Here is a 10,633-nt window from a genome sequence, read left to right as displayed (position 1 = left end):
CTGCAACTGTGCGGGAGAGCTGGGCTCGCACCCGAGTGTGCACGCCTGCACACAAGAGTGTGCGGCGTGTGCACCTGAGCGTGTTTGTGTGTGGGCTCGGGTAACCGAGCCAGGTGGCCTGATTGAATAGGCCCGGTCCGGGTATTAGGGGCTTTATCTTCTACGGGCACCTATTAACCCCCAACCCCTAGCCTGATTTTCCACACTTCCTGTCTGGTCACCCTCGTGTGCACATCTGTGCACAGGAGCTTGGCACGTGTGTGCAGAACTGTGCGTGAGAGCTGGGGTTAGATGTGCTGCAGCTGAGTGTGTAACCTGTGAATGCAGCTGGGGCTGCTGTGCATGGTACATGTGTGTGAAGCTTCATGTTTGTGTAGATGTATTCAGCTGCGTCTGGACCTGTGCATACAGGCGTGAACAGAAGTGTGAGCACAGCTTCTTCCTGGGGGAATTCTGCGCCACTGTGCATGGGCAGAATTTATGGCTCGCACAGATTTCTTTTGCTTCCCCGCACAAAATGACTGTCTGATGGGGAAGCAAAGAGAAGCCAAATGCATCCGATGAAGTGAGCTGTAGCTCACGAAAGCTTATGCTCTAATAAATGTTAGTCTCTAAGGTGCCACAAGTCCTCCTTTTTTTTGCGAATACAGACTAACACGGCTGCTACTCTGAAAAGAGTGGTCATGTGACCCTCCCCAGCAGTGTCTTTCCGGGGGCCCTGGGCAGCCGGCAGAGAGGTGAGTCACGGTGGGGCAGGGGAGACCCAGCTGATGGCTCCTACCCTGCACCAGGCACAGCTGCTAGTCCCGACTGGACTGGGTTGGGCTGGGCAGGACAGAACTTCCTCTTCCCCTGCATGGCATCTAGGGCCAGGTCAGACCCACCCCCAGATTTCTCCCCCAGCTGTAAGGTCTGCAAACTCCCCCCTCAGTCTGATTCCTGCACCCATCACTCCTCAGCTGCAGGTAGAAGGATCCCTGTACCGGGAGCTGCTCCCCCATCTGCTCAACCCCTGTGCATCCAGACCTCCTCATACCTAGACCCTCCCACTAACCCCCCCCATGAGCCCCACTTTCCCTGCACTTGGACCACCCTGATGAGCCACCCACACCTGGATCCCCACCCCATCGAGCCCCAACCAGTTGCACCCGGATCCCCACTCCACCGAGCCCCACTCCTCCAATATCTGCATCTCCCACTGAGCCCCCCACACCCAGACCCCCCAAGCTGAACCCCAATCATCTTCACCTGGACCCCCTGCAGAGTCCCATTACCGTTGCGCCAGAACCCCCCAACAAGACTCGATGCATCCAGATCCCCCCCACCTCCCAGATCCCCCACTGAGCTGCCCGCATCTAGATTGCCCCACACAGAACCCTCTCAACCCACACTTGGATCCCCCAACAATAAGCCCCTCCACACTTGGATTCTGCCTTGCTGAGCCTGCCCGCCCACATGGAGGGGCAGGGCCCTTGGGTGTTTCTAGGGCAGGCCCCCTTCTTGTGCTGTGTAAGAGTTGGGTGCAGCCTCACCGCTGAGTCCATATCCCAGGGGGAGCTGCACAGTAATCTCCCTCCTCGGTGCAGCCAGTGACCTGTGCCCCCCAATGCCACACTAGAGCCTCCACATTTGATAAATAAAATTTTCAGAATTTTGCAGAATTTTAAAATATTGTGCGCAGAATTTTTTTTTTTGGCATGAATGCCCTCAGAAGTAACAACTGTGCATTCATCTGGGTTCATGCATCTGGGTTCACGCATCTGGGTTCACGTGTCTGTACTCATGCTTTGTGCGCACATATGTGTGAATGTACAAGTATGTGCACAGAGATGTGTTTGTCACAGTTGCGCAAAAGTTCAGACATACATGCATGCTGATATCTGTACACATGGCAGTGCAAACATCCTAGTGTGCACCATGCAATTAGGCAACTCAATATATCTGAACCCACTCACTCCACCATCATCTGGGATCAGTCAAACAAGATAGCATGTTATATATGCCTGTAATGTGTGGAAAGAAAAATAGCATTGTTATGGGGAACTTCAATTAGGGAGTCACCTGCTGGAGATCTCTTGCAACCAGTAGTAAATCTACGGCCAATAAAGAATTTTTAAAGTATATTGGGAATGAAAGAAATCCTAACAATGGTATAGGCCTCTTACTAGATGGTAATGATAAAATTGTTAATCATGCACAAAAGATAGCAGTGTTAATAAATATTTCTGTTCTATATTTGGAATGAAGCAGTTGATGTACTCTTATATGAGGATTAAGTACTTTCCAGTCCATTAGTAACTGAGGAGGATATTAGATAACATTTACTAGGGATGAACATTTTAAAATCAGCAGGCCTAGAGAAGTTGCATCCAAGAGTCCTAAAAGAATTGGCTGAGGAGGTTTCTGGCCAGCTAGTGTTAATTTTTAATATATCTTGGAATACCAGGGAAATTCTATAAAACTGAAGGAGCGCTAATGTTCTGCCAATATTCAGAAAGTTCTGAGCAAAGTATGATATTAGAAAGATAGAACATTTTGTGACTCTCCTCAATCATGAGTTGAGTGCAAATGATCAAATAGTAGATTCAATCGAGCAAAGACCAGTTCAATTTGAACTCTACAATCCACCAACTTTGGAGGAGACTAAGAATGCACTTATGAAAATGGCAAACGGAAAGGCAGCTGGAGATGATGAAATCCCAGCTGAAGTGCTGAAACATGGTGGTCCTATACTTCACAAAGCTTTTCTAGACCTATTTACTTTCTGCTGGGAGAAAATGAGGTTTTACCCATGATTTCAAAGATGCCAAATAGTAACAATCTATACGCGTAAAGGCGACAGACATGATTGCGGCAATTATTGTGGCATTTCGCTTCTCTCCATCGCTGGTAAGATCCTTGGTAAGCTGTTGCTGAAAAGGCTTCAGGTTATTGCAGATGATGTATTCCCTGCATCCCAGTGTGATTTTTGTTCATCACGCTGCACTGCTAATATGATATTTACCCTACGCTAGTTACAGGAGAAAGCTGCTGAAGAACTGCCCTTGTACATTGCCTTTGTCGACCTCAGTAAGGCGTTTGACTCTGTCGGATGCTTTGCTGTCTGGTGCCTTCTTGCAAAGTTTGGCTGCCCAGACAAACTAATAAACCTTATACACTGCTTCCCTGACAACATGCAGGCCCTTGTATCAGTGGGTGCCGATTCATCTGATCCCTTTTCTGTAACCCATGGAGTTAAAAAGGGCTATGTGCTTATTTATGTTGTTCCTGGCTGGAGTGGTAGAAGTCACCGCATGTACTACCACTACAAGTGTCACTTTAACACCACGATTCAATGGCAGACTTCTAAACTTCCATCGATTCAAGGCTAAAAGCAAATCCCAGGAATGTGAAATAAAGGATCTCCTGGATGCTGATGATTTAGCGTTTGTCACCCTTTCCAAGAACAACCTGAAACATTTGCTGAATTCCATTGTCCACGCTGTATCCCTTTTTGACTTTTGTATTAATGTGCAGAAAACACAAGTTCTGTATCAACCATCTCCTGGCAGAAACCCATAAGTTCCATCACCACCAGAATTAAAATTGAACAGTTACCAATTAAACAATGTCAAGTCCTTCTGCTACCTAGGTAGCACAGTTACCGATGACACCAGCATTGATAAAGAATTTTCAGTACGCTTAAAGTCAGCAGCCTCAGTTTTCGGTCATCTACAAAAAGACTTTGGACAAGACGGGGGGCCAAAACGTCCACAAAATGCCAAGTTTACAGAGCCGTTGTGCTCCCTTGTCTTCTATACTTGTTTATCGTGGACATATTCAAAAACTGAACGGCCTGCAACAATGCCACCTATGCAGCATAATGGGAATCAAGTGGTCTCACAAAATCGCCAACACTGAAGTACTACAGCTGGCAGCCATGCTAAGTGTGAAAGCCATGCTAGCACGGAGGCAAATGGCCTGGATCATACATATGGATAACAAATCGCCTGCCTAAGAGAGTTCTGTACAGTGAATTTTAAAAAAAACAGTAGGACGGCTGGACCATCCCAAACTCTGCTACAAGGATTGCATCAAGTGGCACATACAGTCTGCCAGGCTGAACTTAATGACCTGGGAGTCTACGTCCCTTGACAGGCGATCTTGGCACTCTGCTACGATGGAAACAGAACATGCAACAGAATATCGTTGCACTACCTCTGCCAACAGTAGGAGGGAACTTAGACACCAACACGTCCTGGCATGTCTCCTTAACCATACACGTGGACACTGATTTCCAGTCGTAGTCTTACTCCAATACAAATGACAGTCATTATACATTATATTATTATGATTATTATTATTACTATTATTCAAAAAGTATTAGTGGGATGACCTGGGTAACTATAGGCCAGTTAGCCTGATATTAATCCCTGGCAAAATAATGGAAAAGCTGATACAGGATTCAGGTGATAAAGAATTAAAGGATAGGAATATAATTAAGGTCAGTCAACATGGTTTTATAGAAAAATAGGTCTTGTCAAATAAACCTGATTTCAATCTTTGATGTGATTACAAGTTTGGCTGATAAAGGTAACTGTGTAGATGTAATAGACTTTCGTAAGGCATGTGTAAGAGGAGGCCTGTGAGCACAGAAGACAGAACTTTCATAGGATCCGGACCTAGACTATGGGAACTCACTCCCACAAGAGAAAGAGGACCATGGATCTTGCTGCCTTTAGAATTAAGTACAAAACTCATTTCTTCAGCTGAGTATTCCTACAACGTGCATGCACCCACTAATAACTTTAATCCTAATCAAGCATGTTATCCTATTTACTGGGGAGGAAGAGAGACATATTATTTCTCCGTCTTTGCTTAAATACTGCTCAGATGCTAGGGCAGTATGCTCCAATAGAAGAACTGGATGGCTAGATAGCAACACTGTATCAGGCAGATACAGATTTGAACTTGACTTTTCCCCCATTTGTACCCTTCTATTGCACAAATGATATTTTCCCAGAAAAGGCAAAGCCAAAACACTTTATTCCACCTCTTGCAGACTTAACTGTGGGGGCTGAATTCATCTCTGTTGTAAGTTCCGTTGGCCCTGACTGCACATTTGTCCCACAACTAATTTCGTTTTTGAACAGCCTCCTAATTTGTCATCGTTGCATAGCTAATAGGCGACTGAGAACCCAGCAAGAGGGCTGGTGCAGAGGAAGGGAACCATTGAGTAGGTCTCATTCTTCATTCATTGTGAGGGATTGCAATGGGAGTTAGGTGCCTAACCTGCTTTGGCGCTTTTGAAAAGCCCACTAGGCACCTAAATACCTTTGTAAGTCTCAGCCTATGTGCTCTTCACCAAATCAGAATATCTTAGTCACTGGGGTAATAATCATCCTAGTTCTCACTTCTCTTCCATTTTCCCTCTTTAAGGCATTTCAAAAACATTAATTGATTAATTCTCCCAACATCCCTGTGAGACAGCAAAATATTAGCTCTCGCCCATTACACATAGGAAAACTGAAGCTCAGAAAAGTGACTTAACTCGCTAAAGGTCATAAAGTGAGTCAGTGTCAGAGCCAGGAATTGAACCCAGAGGCCTGAAAACCAGTCTATTAGAGCACACTTCCTTTTCTGTTTTATCTCAGATCTTTTTAAGCAGCTTGCTCTAAACAGCATCACTGTTGGTTGGACTCAATTTAGGAATGTTAGCGGAATGGGCCAGGAAGCTGACTCTCATGGAACTCCTGCCAGAAGGTAAATGTACTGATGTTTGAATCATCCTGCAGCAAACGCAGGAGCATTGTTAAATTCAGTGTTACTCCCTAATAATGTAGCACAAAGAAAAAGGCAAAAACAGCTGTACAGTTGAAAAAGGAAATATGGTCAATTGTGCTGTTGATCCTGAAATGAAAATTCATTGTAGTCCAGGTAACGGAGATCCCTTTGGAAGTGGAAAGGGAGGATTCAGCACAGACACATTCTGGCTAGAGCTGGTTAAAAAATCCCAGAAAGTTTCATGTAAATGTTTGCATATTTTCCCTATTTTTATAACTTTTCAAATTAGTTTCCACCTGCTGTGTAGCCAAATGAAAAAATGAAGGAAACAAATTAAAAACAAAGAAGTGAAAATTGTTGTTTTTTCCAGTTTTGACCCACTTAAACTTTAGGAGTTATCTTCTGCAGCCCCCTGACAATGACTGATAAGTCAAAAAACCCAAAATGACTGTTTGTGAATTATTTTTAAAGACTATCTTAACCTCTCTATGCCTCAGTTTCCCCATGTGTAAAGTGGAACTAAAACATCTCACAAGGTGCTGAGAAGCTTCAGTCCTCAATGCCTGCAAAGCCCTTTTGGGAGGTACTTCGTAATGAGTACAAAGCTACGTAATGAGTACTATTATCTACAGCCAGCTAAATTCTCTTTGCACATGGAGCTGGACTCCTGGCAGTGATGGCCCCCAATCACAACACAAAACGCTGGAGGTGTTCAGCATCTCACCCTTAATCTGGACCCAGTACCCAACAACATTCAATATCCAAATCCAGGTCAGAATGCTAAGGTGTGAGCCTCTGTAACTGCTGGGGAACAACTGCAAAATCTTAGAGCCTAATTCATTCCACCCAAACTGTATGGCCTTGGCATATAGCCATTTACCTGCGCTGCTCTCTGAGTGTGGAAATCAAAATGGCTCTGATGTATAATGTCCGTGACTGTCCTTGCGGTGGTGGTAATCCCATGCATCTTTTTACATTCAAACTGCAGGCTTCCTTCTTTCAAAGTTTGTCTCCAAGTGATTTGCCCAAGGTCACACAGGAGTCCGGGCATTGGGAACACAGCCCACAGCCTACTGCTTCCTATCCTAGGCTTTAGCTCCAGGACCAGCATTCCTGTATTACAGGTAGGGTGACGAGACAGCAAGTGTGAAAAATCGGGAGGGGGTGGGGGGCAATAGGGGCCGATATAAGATAAAACCAGGCTCCCTGCCTGCCTGCCCAGGCCCCAGCCCCGCGCCGCATTGCTCCGGGAAGCGGCTGGCATCATGTCCCTGTGACCCCTGGGGGTGGGGGGTGCAGAGGTCTCTGCGTGTTTCCCTCGCCTGTGGGTACCTGCCCCGAAGCTCCCATCGGCCGCAGTACCCCGTTCCTGGCCAATGGGAGCTTTGGGTGAGGTACCCACAGGCAAGATCAGTGTGCGGAGCTCTCTGTCCCCACAACCCCCTCACCCAGCGGCTGCAGGGACGTGGTGTGGCCACATCCCAGAGCGGCGCAGAGCCCATGGCTGTGACAATCCCACGGGCCGAATCCGGCCTGCAGTTTGCCCACCTCTGCTCTATTGCTTGTTCTGTGGTCTTATGTTTGAGGTCTGTGGATCTAGAAACACTTCTCAAATAGAGATTTACAGAATAATTTTGATTGGCACTACCTTGCTCACAGGCAGAGAGCCACAGGTCGGATGATCTGACTGTGGATCTACTTGGTGGCACACATGAGCCGTATTCCTGCACACCTTCACTAGGTTTGTGTGACAGCACAGGTGTATAAAGAATTGTGCTGTGCATCATCTGTGTGAAGGCTACCAAACGTTTTACACAGAAACAAATCGAATAAAAAATCCTCACGAGATTGTTTATTTTTCAGACCTCCTCACTGTTCATAAAACTAACTCAGTAGCAGTGCAGTAGTTTGGTTTCCCTGGTAAACAGTAGGTGGCACAAATGCTACATGAAGGCCTTTTATATTGGACTAGTTTTACTTGTAGAGGGGGGATGGAACCTGGCATGGCGCTTGGGGAGGTGGCTGTGTGGTTTAAAGGATCAACTAATTACAGGGCTGGACAGTGGATACAGTAGGAAGGTTTGGGGTGGGGAAGATGATCTCTTTGTCTTGCAGATGTCTCAGGTTATCAGCTTCTGGTCCAGCATTCATGTGTTCTGTAGACAGGGCCAGCTCTAGGTTTTTTGCAGCCCCAAGCGCAAAAAAAAAAAAAAAGAGCCAGAGTGCCGCCCCTTGAAAAGTGCCGCCCCTTGAAAAGTGCCGCCCCAAGCACGTGCTTGGTTTGCTGGTGCCTAGAGCCGGCCCTGTCTGTAGAGCCCTGAGCTCTATGTTCGTACTCAATTAACAGGAATACAAGAGGATATTTTTAAAGTTACAAAGGGCAGTGAAACACCCAACACGCAATGACTCAAAGTGCCTTTGAAAAATCACCCCCAATAAACAGTGATCAATGCAACTGCCTCTTTCTCCTTATCCCCTTTGCAATTTAATACATTGTGAACAATAACAAAGTCAGAAGACAGAGCAACTGATTATGAAGCTGGGAGGGGGATGCTGCAGCAGGGTCGGGGATGTGAAGAGGGACCATAAAAAACACCATTATCCACCTAGTTCAGTATGAAGAATGTTTCTGCAGTAAAATCTGTGGTGACAATACACACAATGGGCCTATTTCTGTTCCCTGCTACACCCAGGTAAATCCGGAATACCCATCAGTGAAGTCAACCTAGTTATTTCCTATTTAAACCCATCTCACTGAGATTAGAATGTGGCTCAGTGGAGTTTTTACATATGCACAATGGTGTAAATGAGAACAGAATTTGGACTGGTATAACCACAATAATACAACCTACAACTGGTGTCACCTACTTGAAGTACATTTTCATTTAATGATTATTAATAATGCACCTCTCACTGATCGATAATAGCCATGTAGCTGCCCTGGGTCCTGTGTAACCCCACTGTGATTGAGATGAGATATACAACTACATCAGGTATGAACTGGAATGTTAAAAATTGCAATCAAGACCATTCCCTTTTGGTTTAACATTTTTGCTATCTGATAGCAATACTGAAAATCATTCATTAGAAGATCATGGGGCTAAATTCTGCTCTCAGTTAAACTCATTCAAGCTATCGGCTTCAATGCAGGGTTACAGCTGAGGGCAGGATTTGGGCCCTGCACTGTACAGTAAGTGGGGTAGTAGCTGGCAGATGTAAACTAATTGCTAACAAACTGTTCACAGCATGGGAGGGGAAGGAGAGAGCTCTGAAAATGCCAGGAGAAGTCCATTTCATGGAGCGAGGTTGGTTTCTTTGTACTGTCCTTGAAAAAATGGTGATGTGTCCAAGGATTTATTTACAGAAGAGATGATAAAGATAAAGAAGAAGCTATAAGCTCCTTGGGGCAGGGACCAACTTTTTGGTCTTTGTTCATATCATGACTAGCCCAGGGCCTGGGCCAGGAATAGGGCTCCTAAGCACGACAGCAATATGAATAATAAACATCGAAGATTGAAGAAATGTAACGTGTAGCATGATGAGTGTGTAAGCAAGGTTTGAATAATGACAGGTTTCAGAGTAGCAGCATCCAATGAAGTGAGCTGTAGCTCACGAAAGCTTATGCTCAAATAAATTTGTTAGTCTCTAAGGTGCCACAAGTACTCCTTTTCTTTTTGCAAGGTTTGAATGAGTTCTACCTTCCCAGCTAGCCCGGGTGGGAGGTGAACTCACACAGATGCCTGGATCCTCACTGAGCAAGGACAACCACTATGAGTGGGGTGTGGTGAGCGAGCAGAGAGGGGCGCAGAAAAGGAGCTTTTGGTTGTAGGACTCAAGAACATGAGGCAGAAGGCACTGCCCCACGCACTCTGGGGTGGGCATCCTGCTCATAATTTCATGATTATGAATCCTGCTTGTGACATTTTCCCAAATTAATGTTAGGTGACTTCCCTCCTTTCATTAAAAGTTTCTTTTCTACACTCAGACTCTGTGCTTGCAAGTGGGGAAGTATTGCCTCCAGGGGTGCAAGTGAGCTGCTATGGGCTGGTACTGCATACCGGTAAGAACCTGCACCAGCCCATACCCAGCCCACATTAAAAGCGCTGCCACGGCAAAGGACCCTGCAGTGCTTTAACGTCCCTTCCCCTTTTGCTCCCCCCAGTCGCTGACAGGCGGGGAGGGGCAAAGCAGCTGCCCTGGGGCCGGCGATTTAAAAGGGCCTGGGGCTCCGGATGCCGCTACCGCAGCAGCGACGTCTGGAGCCCTGGGCCCTTTAACTCAACACAGGAGCCCCGGGCGGCACGGGTCACACGGCATGGAAGGGCTGGCTGGGGGATGCTGACCCCCAGCCCCGCCCCTTCTGCCCAAGGCCCCACCCCTTCCAGGGGCCAGAGCCCCCCGCTCGGTACCGGTAAGTGTCCTCAGTTACTTTCACCCCTGATTGCCTCTTAGAGGCGCCCAGGGGTGATGTGTAATTTTCCAAGGTTCCTGGGTGGGAACTCAAGCCAGTTCTATGTTGTATTGTTGAAAAGGAACCTCTAGATATCGAACCCAGCCCTGGTTGCTGCTGGCTCCACCTGACAGAAGGGTTACAAATGGAACTGGAGAAAAGGGGTCAGGTTTTAGGAGCGATCTAGTTTGGTGCAACATCAGGCCTGAGACTCAAGAAGGGAAGCTGGGGCAAGTTTGCTAGGAGACAGACACAGACTTCTCAGCATGTAACACTGGCCTCTAGGCATGCACAGTAAAGATCTCTTTCCTACAACTCTGCTTGCTGCATCTCTTATTGCTAATGAAACAGTACCAAGCAGAATGTGGTTTCCAAGCACAGGGCGAAGGATAGCACATTGGCACAAGCCTGCCGAGCAGC

Source organism: Dermochelys coriacea, chromosome 15 (genome assembly GCF_009764565.3).
Source record: "Dermochelys coriacea isolate rDerCor1 chromosome 15, rDerCor1.pri.v4, whole genome shotgun sequence".
Taxonomy (NCBI): Eukaryota; Metazoa; Chordata; order Testudines; family Dermochelyidae; genus Dermochelys; species Dermochelys coriacea.
This window is presented reverse-complemented; position numbering follows the sequence as displayed.